Source organism: Camelus dromedarius, chromosome 17, assembly GCF_036321535.1.
Source record: "Camelus dromedarius isolate mCamDro1 chromosome 17, mCamDro1.pat, whole genome shotgun sequence".
Taxonomy (NCBI): domain Eukaryota; kingdom Metazoa; phylum Chordata; class Mammalia; order Artiodactyla; family Camelidae; genus Camelus; species Camelus dromedarius.
Window position 1 is genome coordinate 25,346,648 of NC_087452.1, and position 27,519 is coordinate 25,374,166.

A 27,519-nucleotide genomic window follows, 5' to 3' on the forward strand; every position below is an offset into this window, starting at 1 on the left:
CCACTTTAGGCCTCCTTGCTGTCAAAATAATATAAACACCAGGGACAGGAAATATATCTCAGTCCATCAAGTCTATCTCCTTCCTCTATGACTGTCTCTAATTAGGTTCTGAAAGTTTTAAGTGCAGAGAAGGTGAGTCTGAAAACCAGACATTCATACTGCAGTTTAATGGGGGTGAGAACACAGGGATGGAATTGGGGAGCACATTCTGGAGTCTGTAAAATGCTCGTTCGATTTTTCAGGGTTGGTGACAATGTATGGTATTTGTAATGAAAAATACGTTTTAGTTTGAGAATGTGTATATGTGGTGCTAAGCTTTACTTTTATTCTTATTGGACGCTTCAGACTTTCAGAAAAATTCTTCGGGATTTTTATTTTATGTCAAGAGGGCTGAACATATTCTAACCCTGGCTTGCAGTATATCAGGTAGATACCAGTCAATTGTTGATTTTCACTGGGTTTAGGTCAACTTCTATGATAAAGCAATATTTCCCTGATTCTCTTCATTTTTTCTCTTGGCTGAATTCTGTTTAGGAAGCATATTAGATTGCTTCCTCCTGGAAGCCTTCCCTGATTCCCTCAAGACTTTATTAGAATCCTTTTTTTCTATGATCCTACTATGTATATATCCTATGCTCTAAGTCTTCTGTCCCCCTGGCTGAATCTTCCACCTGGCTGTTCCTGACTCAAAGGCAGTGGCTCTGCCTTATTTTCTTTGACACCTATAGTGCCAGCTCAGTGCCTGGCCCATAGTAAATGCTCAGGAAATTTGTGTTGAATTAATATATTTTTCCAGAGGGACTTATATTACTTATGGGATAAAATTTTTAGGCATGTGCATAGAAGTTGCAAAATAAATATTAGTTGATTTGATTTCCAGTGCTTAAGTAATTTTCTGTTGCAAAGCAGGATCTTCTAAAAGACTCATTAATGGTTTGGAATATTATTTACAGCATTAAAGCAGTTTTCTGAAAGTGCATATATATTATCCCTCTTTCCCTTTAAGTGCATGAACTCAGTGAAAAATAAACAATAAATCGATCACATCCTGAGAATTACTGGAAGAAGCAGCTCGTTGTCTGCTATTCCCTGGAGGTGGAGTGTAGAGGTCATGGGTGAGGAGAGCTTCTGATTTGCTGTTGTGACCATCAGTGACAACATCTGTAGTATGGATTTTGATTAACATTTGAATCCATGAAGCAGAGCATTTGAGTCTATGGTAGATTTTGTTTGAACCACATTCCTGCTGTCTGTTAAGGAGGTTTGGTCCAAAGCATCCAACAGGGTCCCTCTCCTCTTGTAAATTTGAGCAGAGAAAATTTGTCTAAGTTTTTTGAATTTATTTACATTTTAAATTATTAACTGATTAGAAGAAATATTTTATTTTTGCAATTTATTTCTAAATTTTCAAAGAGCAAATTAAAACCTTTCAACAACCTTGTGGTTGTGTAGTTTCTTGGTGCATCACTATTTACCTAGGTTTGTAAATCTAGAAACTTAAGTTTGTACTTTTACCCAGAGTTGAGAAGGGTCAAGGCCACTGACTCATGCTTACCTAACTCATAAGAAGATGATAAATTAGAATGCCAGTGTGTTCATTCTCTAGGAGAAATATAGCTGCCAAGTTACATTCTTGTTATCTGGTCAGCACTTTCTCCAGTAAGAAGTCATGGTGGCAAATTAAATTAAAATCAGAAATACGCTGTACTGATGAGGGTGTGGGGGAAACAAGCAGCATCATTTACTATTAATAGAAATTTAAATTGCTACAACCTCTTTGGAGGGAAAAAGTTGGCAGTATCTCACATAAAAATGCATGTGTCCTTTGCCCTTGGAATTTTGCTTCTATAAATTTATCCTTAAGATAAATCTCCATATGTGAGCAAACATATGAATAAGAGTGTTCCTTGTGGCATCATTCAAGGAATGAAAGAAATCTAAATAACCTTTTCAAATGTGAATTGATAAGTTGATTTATGGTCTGTCTCTGTGATGTGAAACTGTGATGCTGTTAAAAAGAATTACATATGTAATATACATGGATATGTGATGTAAAGAAGGGACTCCAAGGTGTGTTATTGAGGGGAAAAGGAAAGGTACAGAACTGTGTGAATGATGGGCTTCCTCTCACTGTGTTAACAGAAAGGGACACACACATATGTGTGTTACTCCACAAAGTGTGTTTCTGAAATTTGGGAGACAAAGGCTGGAAGGGCTAGGGTGGGAGAAAGACTCATTTTTTCACTTCAGATGCTTTGCATCTATTTGAATGTATTACCCTGTGCTTGCATGTTTTATGTTTTCTTTTTTTTTTTTTTTTTAAGTTAAAATAACATTCAATTAATTTCTTGTTGAGTTTTCTTTAGTTTAAAATTAGCGGCAAGGAAGGTGGGCTTGTTGCATAGTCTTGTTCTCGTTGGTCTCCTGCCACAGTCACCTGCCATGCAGATCCCATCACCCCAGAGAGCAGCCTCTTTCAAGAGAATTTTCTCATCCCTCTTTCCTGGATTCAGCAGCCGTTGTTCCCCATATGTGACAGCATTATGTTTATGACCAATTCCCCCTGCAGCTGAACTCTGGTTTTTTGAAGGAAACTTGGGAAATACCCGAATCTCTTAAGCAACTCATTTACAAGCCACTTCATAGGTCAGGTTGACTTTTGTGTAAATTATCATCACCAGGGGAGCTTATTCAAATACAGAGTCCTGGTCCCACTCCAGAGATTCTGACTTGCTTAGTCTGGGATGGGGTGAGGAACCCCAGCCTCAGGGGATTCTGGTGCAGATGATGTCTCTACACTCCTCCCTCTCTGTCTTCTGAGAAATTTAGAGAATGGTGTTTTTCAGATCCTGTCCCTAGGTTCCAAAGTTTTTTTGACTGTGTGCCTCCTAGAAGATGACACATATTTTAAAGAAATCAGTAGCAAATTATTAGCAAGTTTATCCATTCTGTATCAGTGTATCTTTAGTAGATGTGGGAAGAAAGGAAATATGACCAAGTTCAGTTTCCTTAAGGGCCAAGAGAATGGCTCCTCCAAGGTGTCCAACTTATGGGAGACCCAGATTATTTTATGCACACTCATCTCAGCCTAAATCCTTCTTGGACCATGTGGATGATGGAAGATAGTAATATGTCTCTGAAAGCCAGGAAGAAAGAATATTTGAATTAAGTTATGGGCAGCTGACCTTTGATTTTAATCACAACTGCTTTTAAATGGAAATGGAAGGAGAAGGAGTGGCAGAGCAAGGTGGAATGGGAGAAAAGAGAAAGTCAAGTGAAGTGCATGGGCTTTGGAGTTAAGCTGACTTGCCTCCTGATAGAAATTCCACCCCTAGCAAGCTGTGATGTTGGACATGGTATGAAAATTCTCTGTGTCATGGCTGTGAAATAAGGATAAAACTGACTGTATTACCATGCTCAGAAGATACAATGCGAGAACATATGTAAACAGCTTATGCAAACAGCTTAGCACAGTTCCTGGCATTTATCAGAAGCTCAATAAATAATGGCTAATTGTTTTAATAAAGGAGCAGGAAATAGAGACAGAGATAATCACATGGGCTTGTCAGCTGCTTCCTTTAGCTCAGTGGACCCATTAGTCAAGAGATCCACGTAGCAGCCCCAAATCTGCCAGCAACTAATGTCTTGCATGACCTTGATCAGACTGTTAAATTCCTTGAGCCTTGATTTTCCCATTTGTGAAATGAGAAAGTTGAGCTACTTGGCCTTTTCACCACCACTGTTTTTACTTCTCAACTCTAGGGAAAAACCCAACTATTTGTTAACATTCCTTTCTTTATCCCAATGTAGATCAGGTAATTACTTTTCTTATATAGAGCTTAGATGGAAGGAAGTATTCTCTCTAAATTTGTGATCCTAGCCATAGTGGTTGAATTACTGTTTCCAGTTGATGCTCCCTAGCAGCAGGTGAAGCCTAGTTCTTTAAAAAAAAAAAAATCCTAGTTTTGAAGTGTTTGATGAATAGTTTGTACACATCTGACAATTTAAATGAGTAAATATTAAGTTATGGGGGCTATCAAGTAGGTCATGGGGAGGTTATTTTACAGGATTGCTGAGCTCTCACACTGAACCCCCTTTCTTAATTTCGATGATAGCATCTGGAAATGGGTGAGGAAGACCTGAAGTATCTCAGAGGAAGATACCTCTGCTGTGTTATCTCACTGCCGCCAGTGTGCTCATGTGAGAGGGATCTCATATGATTCTCCTCTCTCTCTATTGCTCTGATTTTGGCAGTCATGTTTAAATCTCAGCTGTATCCTATGATCCAGCATTCTTCAAAGTGTGTTACATGGGACACTTGTCTCTTGAGGCAATCCATGAGAAGAAAGTTCTTTTGGTTTTAAAATGTGTAGAAAATGCTGTACACCATACTGCCCTCCTTGGGGAATCCCAATGCATCTTGGTATATTAAAGGCTCTGAGAAGTCCCCAAAGAAGGAAAACTTGTTAAACCCAGCATCTTCCAGACTGACTGAAATTTGGAACTTTTTAAAAAATACTAAAGCAACTGTAATCTCTCTGATAATAGTGTTCCACTGAACCCAGACTGGGAAATATTTTCATAGACTATGAAAGGACTCTGGGTAGTTGATTCTGCTTTGATACTTGTGATCCAATCAAAGGAGAAGGAAAAATAGGTTGCTGGGAGATTTGTCTTGTAAGGCAACTGTAGTTGGAATTTATGTAATGAGGTGGTAACTTGATGCTAAAATGTACGTTTGAGTGACCAAGCCTGGTTAAATTTGTAGGTGCCCTCTGTTGAGTCACAGAGTATTGATGGCTTTCTTGTTTTTGCTGCGAGATTTTGTGAGTCTCAGAATTTCATTTAAATATTTTGGTGGAGAATGTGTAACTAGTTATGGATCTGAATGAAAAATAACACATGTGAGTCCATAAATAAATAATTAAAATCGTGCATGAATAACCCCAGGGTGAATACCACCATGGCCATATAATGTAGAGTTTCAATAGAGCTCCAACAAAATACATCTGTGTCTGGCTCCAAAAATTGCTTTCTGAAGATTGGAGAGGTAGATTTATTAGAGTCTACACATTTCTGATTATTCACGAATATGTGGTTGTGAAGTTTCAGGAACATTCGAGTCCTGGGTATTCTTTTCTAACTCTTACAGAGAAATTTGTTTCAGAGTTAGGTGTAGACCCCTCAGCTCCAGCCTATTCTTACATAAACTGTTATCATATTTACTGACAAAGAGCGATATAATCCCCCTTCAGATATTTCAGCCCAACTAGTAACTGATACGTTCTTTTTTATTTTCAGTCTTGCAAAGCTAAAGGGAAAGGGTTGTACAAAAATGGTTTTGTTGATGCCTGAAGTGATGCAAAACTAAGATGAAGGTAACAAATTCAGAAAAAAAAATTCAAAACATTATGTTCAGATTAGGTTTATGGCCTCATGTAGTTTAGTGGAGTGAGACAAAGAACTGAGAATAATCAGAGAACCTTTCGCCTAAAAACAAACACATAGTCCAGGAACATTAAGGCATGGCTAGTTATTACAATGTAAGCATTTTCATTCAGCAATAGCAAAAATAAAGAAGAAAAGAAATGGATTGGAGCTTTGTGGATAATTAGCCAGCATTACATGAAACTGGAAATGGCACATTTTGGATCACAGTTGTACGATGGAGTGCAGTCCTTTGTAAATTCTTTCTCCTTTTCCATGTCAGAAGAACACATATAATTAAAGGAAACAAAAGGTTCTGGTGAATCTTCAGTTCTAGGCAAAATGTTTGAATCCTTTCGTCTCCAGTTGACCATATTTAATACAAAGTGAGGACATATTTGGGATTCCAAAGGGAGCAGTGGCTTAAGGATGATACAAAACAGTGATTGATCCTATATGCACTTGTTTATGGCTTGGGCAATACCTACCTTCATCTGGACTCACTGATATTGCCTCCCTAGTTCATGACACACACATGAGTGTGTGTGTGTGTGTGTGTGTGTGTGTGTGTGTGTGTGTGTGTGTGTGTGTGTAAAACAGATCTAAGAGCAGCTTCTTGGTTGGAAGGGGGGTAATGGGCAGTAGTGTGCTGATAAATACTTAACAACTGGCTCTCAGAGGGAAAAAAAATCTTGATATGTAGCATTGGAGGATTTGGGGATTTTTGTAGGGGAAATGCTCCTGCCATGACCGATTTCAGGTTGTCAACCTGACATCAGCTGGCTCACAAAATCCTGAAAATGTAACAAGCAGTTCTCAAGAGCCAGTGGGAGCTGACTCCAGGACACCCCTGCTGGATGTCTTAACCGTAGGTCATCGTGTGGGGCTGTTTCTGCGGATACCTGTAAGGCCCTTGCAGGCTCCGGAGAATGCCTTTTGAAGACAACTGGCCTTTATGATCTTTTAGATTCCTTTCAGATTGCAGATACTATAATCCTTTCCCAAGAAGTATTTATAAGGACAGAATACATTGTAACCATGTGTGATAAAATGTTTTAAAATATCAATTAATACTGATATTATTTGTTGTTTCTAGTTGTTCCTAGAGAAATGGTGGTTTAACTCAGACACTTGTAGAGAATTTATTTATAATATTAAAAATTGGTTTTAGACAGAAACAGATTCACAGACATAGAAAACAAACTTATGGTTACCAGGGGGAAAGGGGGTGGGAAAAGATAAATTGAGAATTTGAGATTTACAGATAATAACTACTATATATAAAACAGATAAACAACAAGTTTCTACTGTATAGCACAGGGAACTATATTTAATATCTTGTAGTAACCTATAATGAAAAAGAATATGGAAATGAATATATGTATATATGACTGAAGCATTATGCTGTACACCAGAAATTGACACAACATTGTAAACTGACTATACTTCAATTTTTTAAAAAATTGGTTTTAGGGAAGGCAAGCGATTCTGACACAGTGGTGCCTGTGGCTATTTTTGCTCTTTAAATGCAGCACTATTGCCAGATGAGACCTCTGAACAAGACAAAAACTTTGCATTATGGCAAAAGCCCTTAATACAGGGTATCTTATCATGCAGGATAGGGACTGGCAAATAATGGCCCATTCACCAGATCCAGTCCACTGCCTGTTTTTGTGGGGCTCATCAGCTAAGGGCTATTTTTACATTTTTGAATGGTTGAAAAAAATCAAAAGAGGGATAATAACTTTGGAGGCATGAAAAAGATCGTTTCAGTGACCGTAGATAAATTTCTCTTGGAACACAGACTCGCCCTTTCGTGCGTATCACCAGTCATCTGTATTACCATATCATCCCTGGCTGCTTTCATGCTATACAAGCGGAGCTGAGTAGTTGCAGTAGAGACCATGGGCCCTGCAGAGTTGAAGTAGTTACTATCTGGCCCTTTCCTGAAACAGTTGCCAACCCCTTATCTAGGAAAAAAAAGTCCCTGAGGAAATGTGATCAGTTAGTTCAAGGTTCTGAGCAGTGACTGAAGAAGTAGCAATACGAAGGCCAAATTCATCCAGAATGAGATTGAAAGAATTTGGAAAAAGGAATGGAGAGAGCCACAAATGGCTCAAAATATGAAAAACAGAAAGGGAATAAGGAATTTCTCACTTTGCCCAAATCACTTCCTTTTAGGTTTGTTTTTTAAAAAAAAAAAAAAAAACCTAAGATGAAGAAGGTTCTCTTCTCATGCTCTCATGTTGATGTGTTGTGATGTAGAGGGTCTCCTGCTGCACAAGGAGCCTGATGCTATCATTGGAAGGTACCAGGCTGGCTCTGGAAGGCAGACAGGTTGGGATCATGTTCTAGCTGAGCCGCTTACTTGATGTGCGGTCGTGGACACTGTTCTTTCAACAGTTCTCATCTTCAGTTTTCTCACCTATATAATGTAGAATTATTCTGAGTATCAAGTAAAATATGTAAATTGCTTAGCATCAAATCTGACACATAGTAAGTATATAATAAATGTTACTTTTTGTTTGTTGTTATTGTTATTCTTATGTTTGTACACCTCAGGACCTTCCACACAGGTGTATATTTAAGTTTTGGGATAAGTTTTTAGCCTTTTAGTTTTAGCAGGCAGAATTAAATATTTAATTTGGCAGTATCTTAACATATAATACAAACTCTTTTCATCCCAAATACTCCATCTTCTGGAAATTGTCTTGAAAAGAAACTCATGCAAGTGTTACAGTCTCAGTCAATATTTAGACGCTGGTCTGGTTAGGTTGTGTCCCCATTTCTTCCCAAGAGGAGACTGCCCTCCAGTGGAAACAATTCTGGTAAGGGGAGAAAATCATTTTGGTAGTGAAGACTATGCAAAATGTTTTGTGAAATTATTTTCTGTTATAATGTATCTGCTTATGAAATTTAAGCATACCTGCAGGAGAGAGAACTCTCCCACTGTCCAAGTGCCTCCGCAGTCTGCTCTGATCTGATGATGGCATTCACCAATTAGACATTCATTCCTTCGGCAGCCATCTCCTGTCCCCCCACGTAGTACATGCATTGCTTTAAGCAAAGTGCTTCTCAACCTACGTTTCAGAATAGAAATCTAAGGTGCTCTAAAATATCCTGATGTCTAGGTTGTTCCTCAGTTCAATTAAATCAGAATCCCTGGGGGTGGGAGCTAGGCATCAGTATTTTATTTTTAAAGTCCGCTCCACGCACTGAAACAAAGTTCAGCTTACAGCCGAGGGTGACAATCACTGCTTCAGACTTTTTGGTTTTTAAACAAACTTGTTTTCAAATGAAGTAAAGCAAAATTCCTGCCCTCACGTTCCTAAGGTGTTTGTTCTCCTTCAGCACATGTAATGCATCTGTTGTCAAATGCCTGCACTGGAGTCTCATCTCCAGGGAAATTTACTGATACAATCTTTTTTCATTAGCTTCTTAATAAAGAAGGAGATTTTAGGTAGTAGAAAAGAATGATAAGAAATGAATCTTTGTTACTTCTCCAACTGTAAATGCCACTGCTGGGTTCTGTTTGGGACCAGTGATTAGACTTTGATAACCTCATGGCTAAACTGTCCAGAGGCTTTTGAGCTTACCAGTCAAAAATGCATTACATAGCATGAATTTGTAAAAGAATATTTTCTGTATATTCCCTGATAATCATGTGAGGTTTTTTTTTTTTTTTTTGGTCTTGTGGTTGCTAAATTTTCTAAATTTGCTAAGTGCTGCTAAATTTTCTTCTCATTAATATATGGTTTCTTGTGTTTAGTTCATTATAGATATTTTATTGATCTAATCTTGTACTTAAATACAAATTGCTATAGTTTTGCTGAGTTTGAAGCTGCTGAAGGAAGGTTAATTAATTTTGTTATCTGTAAAATAAAAATAATGGTATTACCGACCTCCTAGGTTTGTTAAGAAAAGGAAAGAGATAATATGTGTGAAACAGCCTGGCTCAAGCAGGCATACTGATGCTGTTGTGACATTGAGACACAGTGCAATAGCAGTCATGAACAAAGGTACTGGTGTCAGTCTCTCTGGGTTCACGTCTCATCTAGACTACCTATCAGCTCTGGGTGATGTTAGGCAAACTGGTTGCCCTATTTAAATTTTTATTTCCTTAGCTGGAAACTTCTAGCTACCTTTTGTTTGGGGGAGGGTGATAAGGTAGTTGAAAATTAAGTCAGTTAAGTGAAATCATGTACTAATGTGCTTGTTACTATTCCTGGCATTTGGTACATAAAATCGGAAGAAAGTGTGTGTGTGAGAGAGAGACAGAGTGAGCGAGAGAGAGGTTACATATTCCGTCAGAGCTGGAAGTGACCTCACCTCGCTCCTTGTGGTCCCTGGACCACCAGGGTCAGCATCACCTGGAATCCTATTAGAAACGTGTGGTTTCACAGCCCCAGACCTACTGAGTCAGAATCTGCATTTTAAAAAGATCCCTCGTGACTTGTGCACACATCTGAGCAGCACTGCTGTAGTCAGTGAATGCAAATATAGGGTGAAATTGCCACCACTCCCCTGTAGAACACCTTTGGCAGGCACCATTCATCAAGGGTGGCACTCCACCCTCAGCATCCCGCCGAACCACTCCAGATGGCCTCAACCAGTTGATAGGAATTGTCACGGAAGGTGAAACCTATAGGAGAAGAAGCTTATTGCATGGAAGAGTGACTTACCTGAGCTAGAAAGGCAGTGAGTTGTCAAAACAGTACTTGAACTCAGGGCTCATCAACGGCAAACTGGCACTAGTGTACATTACTTTACAGTGCCTCTGTGGACATCACTCAGCAGCAGACAGCTATGGTATAGCTGGCTTTTTGCAACAGTTAGCAGGTGAAAAAGGGTAATCAATATTAACCAGAAGGATAAAACAGGATTCAGCGGTACCATGGGGGATGAAAAGAAACAGGTTAAAATCAGCTAACGGGGTAACTGTGATTAAAATCCAAAGCTTAATGGTAATCCCTGTTGTGAGAATCTAGGCATCGTGAATTAGAAAATCTGGGATGATCAGTTAATCCCACTGATTTCCAAAATTCATTTCTTTTTCAACTTTTTTTCATTTAAGCACTTTTCTTTTTAACAAAGGCTTGTAGTCCTTGAAGGTTGAAGTCACTGATGTGACCACTGAACCCATTAGACAATATTTCACAAAACTAACATTGAAGAGGACACCAGATGAGATTATTTGTATACTACCTTTGCCTCTTACGATTGTTTTTGCTTGAAATTTTAAAGCTGAGGGCTGGAATGAGCCTCAAGACAGCATAGGATTCAGCTTCTGTCTCCTGGGAAGGAGGGGAGAATTTTGTTTATCACCAACGAGAGATAGGGTCTGCCTGGAGCAGGAATGAAAACACCATTCTAATACCTCTGAAATTTATCTTGAGCATCACGTCTGCTGTTGCACTGAGGCTGCTAAGCATTTTCTGACTCATTACTCAAATGACTTATGCTCCATTTAGTGTGGTGGGAATACATGGAGAAGTGGCCAGATCCAACCGAGTGAGTAAGCGACTGGCCAGAGTTCCCTGCGTTTTGTTACCTGGGTCGTTAATTTGCTAGAAATCTCAAGATGTTAATGTTCCTCTGAAGTGTCTGGCTGACATGGAGAGGATTCTTTCTCTGCTCTAGAGAATATACCAAAATGTGCCCTTCTCGAAATGAAACAAGGGATTCCCAATTTTCACATTTCAGGTTTACTGTAATAATAGTTTAGGTAATGTAAGACAGATTTTATCAATTAAAAAAAACTACATATATTTATATGTATATATAACACTATATTTATACGTCTGTGTATCTATGTATTTGTGTATATATGCATGTAGTGCATTTTTGTGTGTACTTATGTACAGGCGCATATGCGTGTATATGTGTGTATATGTATACATGTATGTTGTTTTGCTTTAACCAGACCATAGTCATTGGTTTCAGAACTTCCAGGAAACAACAATTCTTTCTCCAGTGCATTAACTTAGTCAATATACACATCATTTTTATGATTTGGAAGTTTTCCACACACAACGATGTTTGACTCTCTGCCACAGAGAAGGGTGAAAGGATAATTGCAGATGCATGGAAACCAGAACCAAGGATCTATGACAGTGTCTCTTGAAATAACGTTAAAGGTCAGATCATAAGACTACTTGTCTTTTTTGAGTATTTTATTTCTTTGCTTAGAAATAATTTTATGTCCAAAGGCATGGTATATGAAAGGAGCCATCTAGGAAGTGCTTTCTAGGAATTAGCTCTCCTCAGTAGTCAAAAAGGAAATTTGGAAATCTGCCTGTACAAATAAATATAGGCACATTTATATCAATTCCTTGTGACTGTCTTCAGTGGTGATGGAGTGCGACTCCCTCATTAAAATTTTCATTTATTTTAGAACATTAAGGTAAGGATCAAGACCCATTTTTCTCCTTGGAGTCGACTACTTTGTTTTACATTAAAATTTCAACTAGTTTCCATTTAAATTATTCTTAAAATGTCTGCCATATGAAAAGACTGTGTTCTGCATAAGGTAGAAAATAAACTGGCTAATTTCCAGCAAGTAAAATTATGCAGGTAATTTATAAGAAAAAGATTTTTCCCCCATTTTAAACTATAGGCTGAATAAGAAAGGGCAGATAATGTAAATATTTCTAAACTAGATAATTAAGCAGATTGTAGTTATCTATCCCTGTGTGTGTTTAAATGACCATTCCCTGTGTTGAGAAACAGATTTGGAAGACACGTTGGTCTTTGTTCATCATCTTCCTCCCGCTAGTGCATGAGGTTGAGAGGAGCTGTGCAAAGTGATTTGAACACACTTAGTCTCAAGCCTTAGGAACTTAAAGTGATCTCTTTAGTCTCTCAGAGAGCTTGCTGTGGAACTGGAGTCACCTGGAGTTATTGAAGCAATTGAATTATTGTTAGCTAATATTAGGAAAGTAAAAGCAGAAGATTGAAGCCTGTTTTCATAGCAACTAATGAGGCAGCTAATGATTCAAATGTCACCCTAAGCTCATCTCATTAAGACAGAGCATCTTGTTTTCATAAATGTTCTAGGGTAGCTGGACAAGTCCATATATTCATTTAATTGAAATAAGTAACAAAGCTTTCCAGCCAAATTCAAATATGAGAGAAAGCTTTTTAGCATTGCTGTCTTCCAAGTGTGGAAATACGTTTCTTAAGAACAGCATGAGAGCAGTTGACTCTGCATCTTTATTCTTACCTAATTCAATTTTTGGATTTTGAAAGTGGACTCTGCCATCAAATTAAATGCACCATTGACTCATATTTATTAAGAGATTTATTACCAGCTGCCTTATTTAGTGTACTTTTATATAAATACTACTGCAGCTTTCATGTAAATACTCCTAATTTAGATATTTCATGGCAGTCACAAGGCAGTGAATTTTCCCTGTTATTTTTGACCCACAAGAGAGCAAGGGGCACCTAACTTCAAGGGAATAAATTCAGGGGAGGGGAGGGGAGTCTGGGTGGCTCCCAGACATTTGGGAAACCTCTGTACTTGATTTTTCAAATTGCTGCTGAAATGCGGCTCCAGGATTTGGTTATGAGAGCTTAGTTCCTGAACTGGCTCAGTGTTCATTTAAGAGAGCCAGAATCGTGGTGTGCTTGTGATAAGATCAATGCCCAGTAACTATCTGTTGAATAAATGAATGAATCAGTGAACTGGTATTATAATTTGAGGGCAATAATCTCCTTTTTATTTCTTCAAAAAACAGCATACGGATGTTTTTCCATATTTAGATTTCTGTTTTAAGATGGTGATCTCCAAGTTGGATATGCAGGTATCAGTGGGTGATGCCAATATGTATACATCTATATCAATCTACATATAGATATAAAAATGTGTTTAGACTCACAAACTGTAGGAAATGGGGAGAAGTATGCAGGTTTTCAAACTTTCCAAACTGCCTAGAAAAATGGGTATTAATACTGTTGGCTCCAGAGATACGGTTTTTCATCAGTCACCATCTCTGTTACATGGAAAGCCCTTTTCCCATTACTTTTCTGTTTTAAATCTATTCCCCTGCCCTGGCTGATTGAACCTTTCTGAAATGTGCCAGGCAGAGAATCTCGCCTCTTCTCTCAGCTTGGAAATAATAACATCTTCACATTTTCATGGCCTTTTCTGAAATGGGGACCTTTCATTTATGTTTTACTCTCAATTGAAATAAATTGATTAACATCATGGAATTGTGTTTCACCACAGACCTTTCGAAACAAAAAGCTGCTTTTCTGATGTGGTGAGGGAACAGATTGTCCCAGATTTCTTTATGCTCCAAGGACTCAGGAGCAAAGGAACTGTTTTATCGTTGCATGTTACTGAATCCTGAAGAACGATCAGGTTTCATCGCTTTTGCTGTCTTTTTCCCCGGAGCATTCCTGGACACCAGACCCTTGGCATTTAGTTATCACAGAGCTCTCTCTGGGACCCCTCTTCCAAATTTCTCAGATTGTTCATCTCCTTATCTTTTTGCCCTACAAAAATTTCTGTATCTTGCCTTCCACTTTGTGTGTGTATTTTTTTAATTTTAGTTTTAATAATCATATTCTTAATTTCAAACAGCCCTCTTGCCTCTTACACTCGGATTTTTCCCCTCTCATAGTACCTGTGTTGATTAATCTTTTTTCCCCAGGTCCATTCCACACTCTTCCCTGTCCTGCATCTCCTGCACTTCCTTGCTGGCTTGCTCAGTGGGAGGCATCGGTGGGAGTTTGGAGGATGAGCTGAGAATGAAGTCAGGCTGTTTCTTATCCCCTCTCTTTTGCTCGCAGCCTCATCTCTAGTCCTGGCTGTGTCCTTCTGTTACTGCAGCTCCCTTGGCCAGCTTAGCCTCTGTGGGTAGTGCTCACTGGCCTCAAGTAACACACTTCCTCCCCTGTCCCTTCAGCGGTAGCAGTGGCAGTGGCTCCCCGTGTTGGTAGTCTCTGGTGCCCACCATCTGTCATTTGTTTTTTTAACAATACTCACACCTTTATTCAATACTCTTCATATGAACCATCAGAAATGAATTCTGTTTCCTGATGGATAAACAACCTGTTCTTAAGTGCAGACTATTCTTGATCTCTTTGGGAATTAGAATTTATGTTTGTAAGTTCCCATTTGACCCGTGACTTCTCTCTGTCTCTGATGTCAGTTGTTCTCTGTTAAGAATGTTAATTCTTCTTAATGCTTTTATTCTTTCCAATGAAAATCTTGTTTGGTGAAAACAGGAAACTGGTAAGGGTTTCCTTCACTGCTATGTAAGCCAGTTTCTACATCCGATGGATCTCCCTGCCTCCAGTTCCCGTCCACAGCATCCTTCTGGACATCATGGCCAGATTAATAATTCCTTGTACACCCCTCTCTAAAATCTATACCAAAAAATATTAGAAGGTTTTGTGTAATATCAAAAGTCTCTGAGACTTTGGATCTCAGTTTACCTTTCTGATTCCCTTATCTCAGCAGACTCTGGACCTAGACTTCCCTTGCTTCCAAGCACAGTCTTTTCATCCCTCTTTCTCCACCTGTGCACATCTGATTTGTAATCATTCCTAATTACCTTCTTAGCCAAGTCCAGCGATCCTTTCCTCCTTCATTTCTCTATCTGACCTTTTAACCTCCTTGTCTCACATATTTCACTGTATGTCTTGTCTTACTTACTAAAAGGTAAATTCTTGGGAGATCAAGGTTTTTTTTTAATTTATTTTTAAATTTTTTTAACAGTTTTTTCCTCATTTATTCACTCTTCACTCCTTCAAACACTTTTGTCTATCATCTCTAATCTTAAGGCTGTCAAGATGAGACAATCACTGTTCCCAACCTCAAGAAGCTTACAGTCAACTGGGGAGGTAAGTACATAAATAAGGGGAACACAGCGTGCTAAGGGCCAGGATGAAACATGAGGCAGGGAAAAGAGGGAGGTCTGGGAAGGCTGAGAATTCGGCTGAGTTTTCTCACGAAGGCAGGTGGAAAGAATGACAGAAGATGACCAAGGGACACTCTATAAACATGGGTCACATAATGGAGCTTTGTTTTTTAAGTTAGTAACAGTGGGTATCCAGGGCTACACGTAGCAGTAAGCTTTGGTTCCAGAGTCATCAATTGGACCATGGTCTAGTCAAGGTACAATTGTTGTCAAAGGATAGACTCTTCATAATCCTAAAGTTTCTTCCATTCCCAGGGTGTGATTCTTGACGGGTTAAGCTGAGAGTATAGGACTCACTGGTGCTCCACAATGCATGCTTTTCAACTGTGGCTAGCTGCTTTTCTAACGGCTTAGCCCCTGCCTCAGCTGTGTCCCATTACCAGACAACGGACAGCTGGTACTGCTTGACGCCAGTGTAGTACTTGCTAGTGTTACTCTGAGCTATGCTAAAAGTCAATTGGAAGAGTTATGATTTAAAAAAAAAAAATGTGTCAGCCGTGGGAGGCTGGAGAGGGATCCGAGGAAGTGAGCTGCCCAACTGGAAGAAGGCGTGAGGAGCCGACATAGAGCAAAACAACACTTTATTGCAGTACGAGCAGGTGGCGTGCCCCTCCGGTGTACGCACTTGTCCTTTTATAATGCCCGCGCATGCGTATTGTTCATAATGCGGACTCATGCTATTGGCGCATGCGTATTGTTCATAATGCGGCATAACGCTACTAGCGCATGCGTACATTTACTTCTTACCTCACACAGGCAAATTATTGTGAACTCCGACCTGGGTCCCACGTCCTACTCACTTAAGACTGTGGACAAAAAGCTAAGGTGAAAAGATAAGATGAAGAAGGAGATGCAGTGCTGCAGCTGACAGTTTGTGAGCTAAACTGCAGCCTTCTGTGGCGTTGCTGAAGTTGTTCTCCTTACCGCTCTGGGAGAAAAGGCCCAAAGCGAGAAAGCAGAAGGCCGGAGAAAAGGAGAGGGCGCGGCAGTCTTGAAGAGCTCCCAGCGTCCGGGCCTTTTCTAGCTTTCCCAGCCACTGGGTTTCATTTCTTAATTGAGAAGCAGAACATAGTAGTGGAAAGTCTGCAAGACCTAAGTGAATATACAGTGAGTCGTCACCAATGAGAGAATCTTCAGTTTTCTGTCTTGAGGGAGAAAGGTCAGAACCCAGGTGCTGAGAGTTAATTGACCCCGCCCCCCGCTAACCTTTAATTGGGTCAGCTGACCTTCCCTTCCATTTTGGAAAAGCCGCAGAGAGAGCTGAGAGGGTGATGTGTCTTCGTTTCCTGGAGCTGCTCGGAATCCTGCAGGTCAGTCTTTGGTTCAGGGAGGGAATGTTTAGATTCCTGGGGAAAACAAGTCCACACTGGAGGCCGGTGGAGGGGCACGAGTCCTTCAGGCAGAGTTTTGCAGTGCGCTGGCCTCTCTTCCGTATTCTTATTGTGGACTTACATTTTGGGGATCTGAGGCAGGGAGAAAAAGAGCAGGAGATGCGACTGGGAGGTGGGCTGGGGCATTCGTGAGCAAATAACTGCTTTTCTGCAGAAAAGCAAACCCAAAATGAGATTGGGAAAGGGGCTTCTGCAGGGGAGGGAAAGTGTCTGAAGGAAACCATAATTCCGGGCAACGTGCCAGGGTAGCCTCAAGATTTGTGTCCACCTCGTGGAACTGGGTGGACGACTTAAACTTCTGAAGTCCACATTTTCTGGCACACAGCCAGGAAGTTCAAAGCTTGTGCTTTGGCCCTGGACAGACATGAGTCCTGGGCCTGCCACTTAGTAACTTTGGGACTTGGGCAATTCATTTTTCTTCTTTGAGCTTCGGTTTTCTCAACCAAAAAACATTAGAATAGTAGGAACTACCTTTTGTAAGGATGCTGAGAGGACGAACTGAAACGCCCCACGTGGAGCAAATTGCTCGTGGTGATTAAATAACTTCCCTGATGGCTGACCAAACAGTCCCGATACCTGATGCCTCTGCCGCTTTCCTTGTCCGTCTTCCCCGCCAGCATTAGGCTCTTTTTACACCAGGTGTTTAGGGACCTTTTGACTCGAGTCAGAAGAAATAATGTGGTAAATCTGACCCTCTCCCCTGTTTAAAGGGTTCTATCCTTCTGTCAATGGGCCAGGTGTTTTTTGTTTTGTATATTCCAGGACTTGGGATAGTAGGAGTTGTGCTCGGGGTAGAGCAAGGGCTACGTGGAGAAAACTGACGGACGTCACAGTTGGATACCAGGGTGGGGATAGGAGGAGTGGTCTTTCTGAAAATGTTGCCTGGGGACGTTTAAGCGGTTATGTTATCAAAAATCTGTTTTTCCCCCTCAGTGTTATTTGTAAACATGCCTAGAGATTAGGATGTGATGACGTATCTAATAAAAAGAATAAGTATTATTTATGAATTACAGAGAGAATGCAGCCCACTGATGCTCAGCTTGGAGTAATTAAAAAAAAACATTCTATATATATGTTCAGAGAAGAGTATCAATTACTGCTTTTTTGTACCACCTTGAAAATGGAGATTTTGCATCTAATTTCTGCCCAAATACTTCTAGTTGTTACCTTAGTCAGTTAACTATAGATGGGTTATCTTGTAGTGCTGGTTTCAAGTGACTATGATTTAGAATTCAGACTTTAAATCCAAAAAGGGACCTGCAAGATCTTTTAATCCAGAATTTTCTGACATGAGTTGAGAAAAATACCACTCATTTGATAAGGTCTTTCTCCAAAGAATTCCGTGCTTGGGGAAATGCTGCAGATCGCAGCCCCCTCCTGGAATCCACATTAATATAATTAACCTGTTGCCAAATCCTAAAAGGAAGAAATCTGCATAGCAGGGTTATTCAACCCTTTCCCAAATCTACTTGAACAGGGAACATTTTCTTCATGTAATGCCTGTTAAATTTCTCAGAGCAAACTTGGGGAAACACTATCGTGTTCCAAGCCTTCATTTTAGAAATGAAAAGCAAAGGTCAGAGAGATGATTTGCCCGAGTTTGCTGTGTGGTGAGGCCTCCTATTGTGGGCCTGTGCTCCAAATCAAACATGATTATCTTGTAATTGAAGGGAGATGCCAATGAAAGGGAATTCTAATAGCTTTTGTTAACTTGTTTTCTGATCTTTTCTGCATTTTGGTTTTCAAAGAACACTCTCTTTCCAGAGAGGGTACTTAATAGTATTGCTTATTGGGTAACCATGTAAGCTCTCTTGTAATTATAATTTTATTTCTTTTGAATCTAAGCTTTTTCTCTTCCCTCTAAAGCCTGCCTACTTGCCTTTTATTCCCACCCCCATAACTTTACACTTGCAGAAATGTCACCATCCTTTGTTCTTCCTCGTGAACATTACCCCAGGTAATCAATCTGAGGACTTGCCTTTTGCTCCCAAAGTATATGCAAATTCCTGTGCACTGTAAAATCTTCTCATTCTCCTTAGAAGCTGAAAGACTGCTGCCTAATCAGCTACTGTAAAAAAAAAGAATTAATTGATATTAATTAATCTGTTTCCCCTCGATGAAAACGTTTTTCTTCATCTCCCTGTTGGCGATACATTATCCAGTGTTCTTAATAAGAGCTTGTGGTTATGCCATTCATTCACTGGAGTTGCTAAGTACCCTAAGCAATGCTCCACAGGATGTTCTTAAAGAGCCAAATTGCAGGTCTTGCTTGCCAGTCTCCTGCAAGCTACGATGGCCACTAAGTGTTCTGAGAACTTTGGAATGAGTGTTCTCTTCCTTCCTGGGTTGGCAATACTGGTTGTGAATTCAATGTGGTTCCATCCAATAGACTTTCATCTACTTAGTGTAAAAACATGTGCTATGTTCTGGGAATTACTTTTTTTTTTTTTTTAATGTATTTGGTTTTGTTGCTGCCTGTGAAGTGTTCACCTTCTAGTGAGAAAGAGCAGCGTCTAAATGAACAAGACACAGGGTGGTATAAGCACTGTATTATGTGGCGTGCAGAGGGCTAAGCCACAAAAAGGAGTAAATTCAGTGGGAAAAGGCTTCATGAAGCTCTTTAATGACCTCCTCAGAAGGCTGAGAAGCTTGGTAATTGCTTGAAGTGTGATGGATAAGCTGTGGGCTTCCATCCCGTCATGGTCCCTGGCCCACTTCTAAAATTCTTGTTCCCAATTAAATGCTCTCTCAGAATATGCCGTACGTGAAAGTGTATTACTGTCAAATGTACTACGTGTGAAAATTCATCCTTTCAGTCCAGATTATGTAAGTTCCAGTGTAACTCTTTAAACATGTTTAATCTTCCTCACTGTGATTATTCCCACCTCCTTTTTGTGTGCTTTATAGGTCAGTATCTGTGCTGAGAAGCTCCCATTTCTTTTTGTGTTTATTTTTCATGCAATCCTGACAATGATCCCGTGAAACATTGCTTCCCAAACCTGTCTTCACATTGAAATTCCCTGGGGAGCTTGACAAACTACTGACGCCTGTGTCCCAACTCCAGAGACTGATTTAATTGATCTGGGACATAGCGTGGGCTTGGTTTGTTTTTTTTAAATATCCAGGTGGTGATGAAAATGGCTTAAAATTGATTGTGGTGATGACTGTCTAATTCTGTGACTAGATTAAAAAGCATTGTATTGGACACTTTAAAACAATGAATCATGGCATGTAAATTATATCTCAATACTGCTCTTAAATTACAAAAAAAAAAAAACAAACCCTTGATGAATTGGAAAGCACTGCTATAAAGTAAATGGAGAAACTGGGACTCGGAGAAACTTAGTGACTTGCCCTAAGTCTCATAGCTAGTCGGGGCAGAGCAAGAACCCAGGCAGTCTAAGGCGAGAGGTTGCTCTTAGCTACATCATCTTGCTGTCTTAAACATGAAGAAGGTTCTGCTAACCGGTGACTCAGCGGCATATGCTTGGAGAAGTAGTGACGGATTTGCTCCCATCTATCCACTCGCCCTCAAACATGTCATGTTATATAACCAGTGGATCTAATTTGCAGAATAATTGGTTTTAGGGCAAGATAAAGGAATTGGCCTCCTTGGGAATAAAATTCTCAGTCGCTTTATCACAGTACAGAAATGAGCTGAGCCAGCCTCCTTTGGTGGCCAGGAGGCAGCCTCAGAAGCACATTGAAAGAGGGACACGCGTATATCAAAGTTATACATTCAAAACCAACTGTTTCACATCCTGGAACCTGAAAATAGAATTCTGTTTAAAAGATGCTGCCTGGAATGTTACCTTGCTCTTTGTCAACCCTCTACTGAATTTGGGGATAAAACGCACATAAAAATAGTTCAACTATAATGGGAGAAATGTTTGGGTTTTGGCTGTCGATCGGAAATGAGAAGGCAAGCCTGATTGAAAGGCCTGCTTTTTCTAGTCCCAGGAAAACAAAAGGAAATACTAAATCTCTTCATAATGCATTGTCATGAATGTGCTTTCTGGAAAGAAGACTGAGGGTATATGTCCCCAGAGCAGCATGGTGACTTTGCAGAAAGGAGTGCTTTGTCTCTTCTATGTAAAGATGATCGCCGCTGACCTCTTAATGGCCGCTGCTGCTTTACCTACGTGCTCCCTTTTTGAATAAAGACTGAGTTCAAAAAGATGAGCTCAGTTTAGAGCTGAAAGGGAACTCATTAAAAAACGGCCTTTCTGGAGGCTTAAAGGTTGAGATCCAGGGACGAATTTAGTTCGTTTTGCTCTAGTCATTAGGTGCCAACCATCTTCTAAAGTGTCGAGAAGACTAGCAATTTGCAATCTATTTCTTACAGCCAAACATCAACTGGATGAATGTTATCGTAAATATTCGGGGTTAAGAAAAAAAAAAACTGGCTTTGTCTGCACTTGCCTGAAGCATTTGTTTTGTTTTTAAATTAATAACGTCCCTCTTTTTTAAGTCAATGAGGTTGATTGTACTGCTGGTTTTTGAGGAAGAAGTTGTGCCTGGGAGAATCCAGGAGTGAGGAGGAAAGTAGGACCTGAGCCTTTTTGCATTTTCTAGCAAATGAAAAAGTTGTATTGTTTATGAATTATTTTGTATTTGAGATGAGCCCAGCTGATTGTTACTGATCATCAGTCTGAGTCCCCATGTGTCCCTTAGGCGGGTGGGGGCCCTGGGTCACCGAGTTGGTGTGTCCACCTGCATGCCTCCCATGGCTGCTCTGACCCCCCTTTTCTTAACTGTTTGATCACATCTCCATCCATCAGTAAGTACTATTAGCTCTTCTTCTAGAACATGTCCAGAATACGACCACTTCCCACTCTCCCACTGCCGCCTCACTAGTTCAAGCCCCTGGCTCCCCTGTGTAGCCTTTTCACCGTTTGGGCTGCTTCCTTTCTCGCCTAGCCATATCCCGTGTGCCACACAGCACTCTTTAAAATTTAATGTAGATCATCTCACTCCCAAGCTGAAAACCTCCATAGGCTACCCATTTCAGTAAAAATAAAATGTAAATGGCTTAGTCTGGCCCTGCACGTCTATGTTTGTGTCAGCCTTACCGAACTGTATCTTCATCTGGGATCACATTCCGTTTGTCTGTTCCACCAGGCTCCAGCCATGTTGGCCATCTTTGTTTATTTCATACATAATTGAACTTGGTCCACATAGGGCCTTTGCACTTATTCTTCCCTTTTATTAGAAGGTCTTGAGGTCCCCCCCCAAAATAACAGCCCTTTTCCCTGTATTCCTCCGATTTGTCAAATAAATTGTGAAACAAAGGAATGGCTGTTAGAGACCAGACTTGGTGGACATGCCTTGGGTCTCAGGCAAGGGGGCTAGCTCGAGTATTCTTAAAGTCTTAATATACATATGAATTACCTAGGGATCAAGTTAAATGCAAATCCTGACCAGCTGGTCAGGAGTGGAGCTAAGAATTTGCATTCCTCACAAGTTCCTGGGTAATGCTGACACTGTTCCTCCCCAGACCACACTTTGAATAGTAATGGGCTGGCTGGTATTGAACTCCTCAATTAGGCCAGGTAACTTACCTTGTAAAATATCCAGTGCCAGGCTCCTCTTAAAACCTGGGAGTGGAGAAAAGCAGGCCACTCGAACAAACACCCTGCCTGGATGGCTGGCTGGTTTAACGCACTGATCTCAAGAGAGACTTGGCTTCTCAGAGGGACCCCTCCTGACCATCCAGTCTCCATCAGTGATCCCACTGCCCATCCCTCTCAGCTCCATTATTGCACTTTGTTATGTTTTCCCATTTCTCACAATGATCTGAAAATCTTACTTTTCTTGTCTGTTGTCTTACTCTTCGTTAGGGAAGAGAGCTTATCTTGGTCTGTTCATTGCTGTGTCCCTGTAAAGCGTAAAAGATTGTGCTTACTATATATAGTTACTGAATAAAATACCATGGAGTGGTTAGTCTAAGACACGTTGACCGTAAGTCCCATGATGATGGAGCCATTTCTTTCTTGTTCATCATTGTATCTCCAACACCTAGCACAGGACATGGCACATGATAGATGGTGAACAAGTGAATATGAGCTCACAATAAAAACAGATAAAGTAAGTTTTAGAGTAATAGTTAATGGATCAAGTTAACTGACAGGTGTTACTTTATATACGGGTAGGATCATATTCATAATTTCCCAGTCTTTGTTTTGGTATTAAGAATTGTGCCTGAGTAGTTGGTAACAGACCTCTTTTTTTTGTGGGGGTGAGGGGAGCAGAGTCTATTATCAAGAGGCTGCCAAAGTCTGTGCCATTGGATAAGAAGCCATTGTCACCAACACTTCTAAGCAGAGATACAAACATTCCTGATAGTGAGCCATCAGCCCTCTATCTCCATCTCTCATTTTCATTTCACTGATACCAGGACTACAAAGTTCAGTCACTGAGTTGCCTTTTCAAGATACAGTGGATAAATGACCTTAACTTTTTTTCCATCTCTGTGACATTGGGGCTGTTTACCTGTCCTTTGCCCAAATGGCTACTGCAGATTTGCTCATTTCAGTGTCCTTGACAGAGGGCTTTTTTTTCGTTTCCATTTCATCATCATCTGAGGCTAGGAAAAGTGGCTCAAACATTCTTTGACTAGCTCTTACTCTGTCAATAGAAGTTTTGAGGATTCTAATTCTATAACTGGGCTGCCACTGGCTTAAAAAGAGGACAGGAGGGAGAGAAGGAATGAACTACAATTTGAGTGTGTCTTACAGTCTAGGTGCTTTGGAAGAACAGATATGTAGAAAATGTGGCCTTGGATATTGGCTTTGTTCTTTGTTTCTAGAATGGGATTGGCTTTGACACAGGTCCTGCTTTGCATCTATTGGATTGGTGATTTGAGGTCTGATTCCTCCACGGAAGTCAGTGCTTTAGGGCATTCTGCGGTATTGGTTTGGTTTAAAACAGTAGGCTCTTACAAGATACATTAAGTATCAAATACTAGAGATAGGGACCTTGAAAAGTGCATTGAATGAATCCATTATTCAGCTGATGTTTTTTGGCTCTCCGCCATTTGCCAAACCCTATGCTGGCTGCTATGTGTATGGGAATGGTAAGTGGAAATCTTATTTCTTTCTAGAAGGGAACTTTGCTCTCTAGTCTCTGGCTCCTTCCTTCCCTCCATCCCTCTTTTAGACACATACACATGTGCACAGACACACACATACTTTTTCTATTAGGAAAAGTAGCAACTGCTCTCTGCCTGGTGACAGCCTAGCATTTCCTGGACTCTAGCCTACGTGCTAGTAGGGGAATGTTCATCAGCTCAAAGTGGAAAAGGAGCTCCACCCTGCCTTCTTTGTCTTGGACTTGCCCGTGGTTGTGAAGGGTACACTGTCAGTCTCCACTCAGTAAGTGACCTGCCTGTTTTCTTCTGATTTACAATTTTTAACCTTGGATTGGGGGAGAAAGTCAGATGAGACCAAGCCCTATGGTCCTGGGTTGGGGAAGCAGGAAGACCCACTTGGTTTCTGGCTTAAACCAAGTTATTTAAGATTGACTTAACGAATTCAGAGACTCCTGAAACTGCCCAACCATTTGTAAAGATGTTCTTGTCTCTCCTAAGTTAGGCTTCCAGATCTGCTTGGGGAGGGGGGCTGATAGATAACCCTGACTTCAGATAGCATTCCCTGCCTTCAAGGTGATCATGATCGAGGATGTGAGGTGGAAAGTTGAATGCATAATTATAGTATAAGTGAGGGGTATGATATTAGGAGTGTGTCCTACCTACTGTAAGTAAGACAATGGTAGGACAGGCCCGCTACATGTGTTGCACTAATGGATTAAGACCTCATTCTTCTGCAACAGATCACATCTTTAATAGTCATGTTGATAGAAGGAAGTTTCCTCTCAGTATCAGCTGCAATTGTCTGTGCATTGTCTTGCTTGTGTACCTGTACACTGCAGTCTCCTAGTCAGAGCATACCATGCCACACTTGGACTTCTGGTATTATTTACTGTGATCTGAAATCTTTGGTCAGCATCATCCTGAAATGTGTATTTCTCTGAACGTAGAACTCTGGCCTGTCCCCGGCAGCCTAGCATGCCCAGAAAAGTGAACCACCAACACAGGAAGACTCCAGCATTTTAGCAGTTGAAGGGGAGTTTGGAAAACAAGCTGATTTATTGTAATAGTGTTTAAAGGATGGCTTTGTAAAGACAAGTGCCTGTAGGAGAGACATGCTTTTCTCTCCTGTCCTGGAGCTGGGAGGTTAAACAGCCCCCAGAGAGATATGTTTTCTCCACCCTCTGAATGAGTTAGTGGGGAAGGGAGGTTGATATTAGTGAGCACTTGGTGAGCAAGAGACCTCTTGTGGGTCAGTTTTTGAAGATCAGATCATTAATACTGCACATTGTCCTCTGAAGTCAAAGAAAGTGCATCAAAAACTTAAGTAGAAGCATCAATAAAAGAAATAATAAAATCTTGTTAAATGCACTTTTCCAGGAGTTTTCCATTTAACAAAATTGAAGTCAAGAAGGGTAATCTTAGCAGCAGCAACCTGAGAAAATGTCATCGGAGGGTTTAGCTGTATCCGAGCATGCTTCACAGTGAATGTGCTCTTGACTCCTCAGTGACAGTGACACATCTTTTGTAAGCCTTTCTCAGTGCACCCTCAAAATGGCTTAACGTTTTCTTGCTTTGTGTTGAATTTCATAGAAATTAGTACCCCAAGGGAAATCTTAATTGTCTCTATTTCTTTTTTTCTCCTATAAATTCTCTCTTCAGTTGAAAATTAATGTTACCGTGGATTTACAGAATTTGCTAATTAGTAAGAAGCTTGACATTTACTAATATGAAACTAGGAATAAAACTACTAATTTAAAAATTGTCACCATCAGGATGTTCCCATGGAAGCCCAGAAGAAAATGGAGTCTTCAGATATTTATTAACAAGGTGATTAGTCAGAGGATTATCATAGGACATGTTATTTCAGTGCTAGAAGTTGATTATTCATGTTCCTAATTTGAAGAGTTGAGATTCTGGGAGATAACATGTGTTATCATATCTTTAGCTTGAAATGAATAGAACCATCTCAGGGCTACCATGAAAGCTTTTTCTGGATCACTAGACTAATGTCTAAAACTGGAGTAAGAAATAGGTTTTGCATGAGATGCAGCAATTCCACTCGGTGAGGACTATCTGGAAGGCCGTCTATTAAGAAGTTCCTGATGGAGAAGATGTTATATAGCTGGTTAGTGATGTCAGTCAAGGGTACAGGAGGAAGGCGCAGCTGGAGTGCCAGCTGTGGACCCTTCCTGATACTGATGGAGCCAGGCATCGAGCTTCCAGAGCAACTCTTACTCTTCTCATTGGGCATCAGAGCACTTGGGAATCTGGGTTTAGCAGCTGCAATATTCTTCCTGGACGTTGTGGCAGGAGGAGTAAACAATGCTGTGCTAAACTCTAAAGAGCATGCTGAATGAGACTCTGACCTGAGCCATGAAGTGGCTTCGTGCCATGTGTGTACAGGGAAGCAGGTCAGGGCGATCACAAGAGGCAGAGTAGTTCAGAATTCATTTCCGGATGAGAGGAAAGCTGGGGCAGGGCCTTAGAGGGCACACCTCTGTCTTGTGGGCAGTGATTCCGTGTGTGGCTTCTGACAGCCTGCAACCTGGCACACAAAGGCAAGGACTGTAAAGACAGGAGCTTCCTTGTGCCAGTAAAGCTTCTGTCCCAGCAGGACTCTTGAAGTCGGGATCATCTAAACAAAATCACTTGAAACTGGAATAAAACTTTTCAAGAGTTTTTTTTTTTAACATTTTTTTTTTTTACCGAGTTATAGTCATTTTACAATGTTGTGTCAAATTCCAGTGTAGAGCACAATTTTTCAGTTATACATGAACATATATTCATTGTCACATTTTTTTTCGCTGTGAGCTACCATAAGATCTTGTATATATTTCCCTGTGCTATACAGTATAATCTTGTTTATCCTACATTTTGAAATCCCAGTCTGTCCCTTCCCACCCCCCGCCCCCTTGGCAACTACAAGTTTGTATTCTATGTCTATGAGTCTGTTTATGTTCAAAAGAGTTTTTTAAACAGTCCTTTTGGTGTTTTGTCAAAAAGCAACGGCCCCTCCTCACATTTGTCATCAAACTGAGGTTTGAATGTCTAGGTTACTAACAGCTGGTGTTTGAAATGTCATTTTTAAAGCAAGAGTCTCTAAGATTACAGAACTCTAGACACACCACTCTGGGAGAATGCTTAGCATTATTTTGCGAGGACTCGAAATCCATTCAGCAGTACACACGAGCTTCATTAGTGATTGCTTGTCAGCCTTTTAATTACTGTGTTGTACTGCTCGGCCCAGTTGGCAGTGAAAGTTGCCGTAAATGGCCCTTAGCAGTGGCACAGGCTGAAGGCAGAGTTGCACCTAACTCTCCAAGTCTGTCTCACGTCCCGGGTGAACCAAGTGAGTAGGTGCAGCAGAGCAACGTGGAGAGCTGAGGAGCTGGACTCTGTCCTTGGCCTGTTCCTTTGGCCCTCAGAGACCCGGCCTGGCCACCTTGTGGGCTCCGAGTAATCTCTTTCCATCTATGGAAAACCAGACTGACTCTGTGGGCAGCAGCATGAGTACACTTGAAAATTAACTTCTTTCCTGACAACAGGTCTTTTTCTGCCACCACCTTTTCCTACCCACTTGGATGTAGACATTGCCATGACTATTTACAATAAGGAAAGTACAAGTGATGTGTGGTAGATCTTTCTTAGCATTGCTGGATGTAGAGAGGAGACCGGTGTCAGA

The 27,519-nt window shown here is 40.5% G+C and overlaps 1 protein-coding gene across 7 annotated transcripts in view; it reads left to right on the plus strand.

Annotated features, from left to right (window-relative positions):
- The window catches only part of FHIT (fragile histidine triad diadenosine triphosphatase), a 1,253,474-nt gene that overhangs the window by 535,010 nt on the left and 690,945 nt on the right, over positions 1-27,519 (plus strand). The window contains exon 1 of one of the 7 annotated variants that reach the window (XM_010980947.3): positions 16,592-16,666. The exons of the other annotated variants lie outside the window; for them this stretch is intronic. The gene's annotated coding sequence lies outside the window, so the exon portion shown is untranslated. Of the gene's footprint in view, positions 1-16,591; positions 16,667-27,519 lie in introns of those variants that run through there. 7 annotated transcript variants of the gene reach the window in all.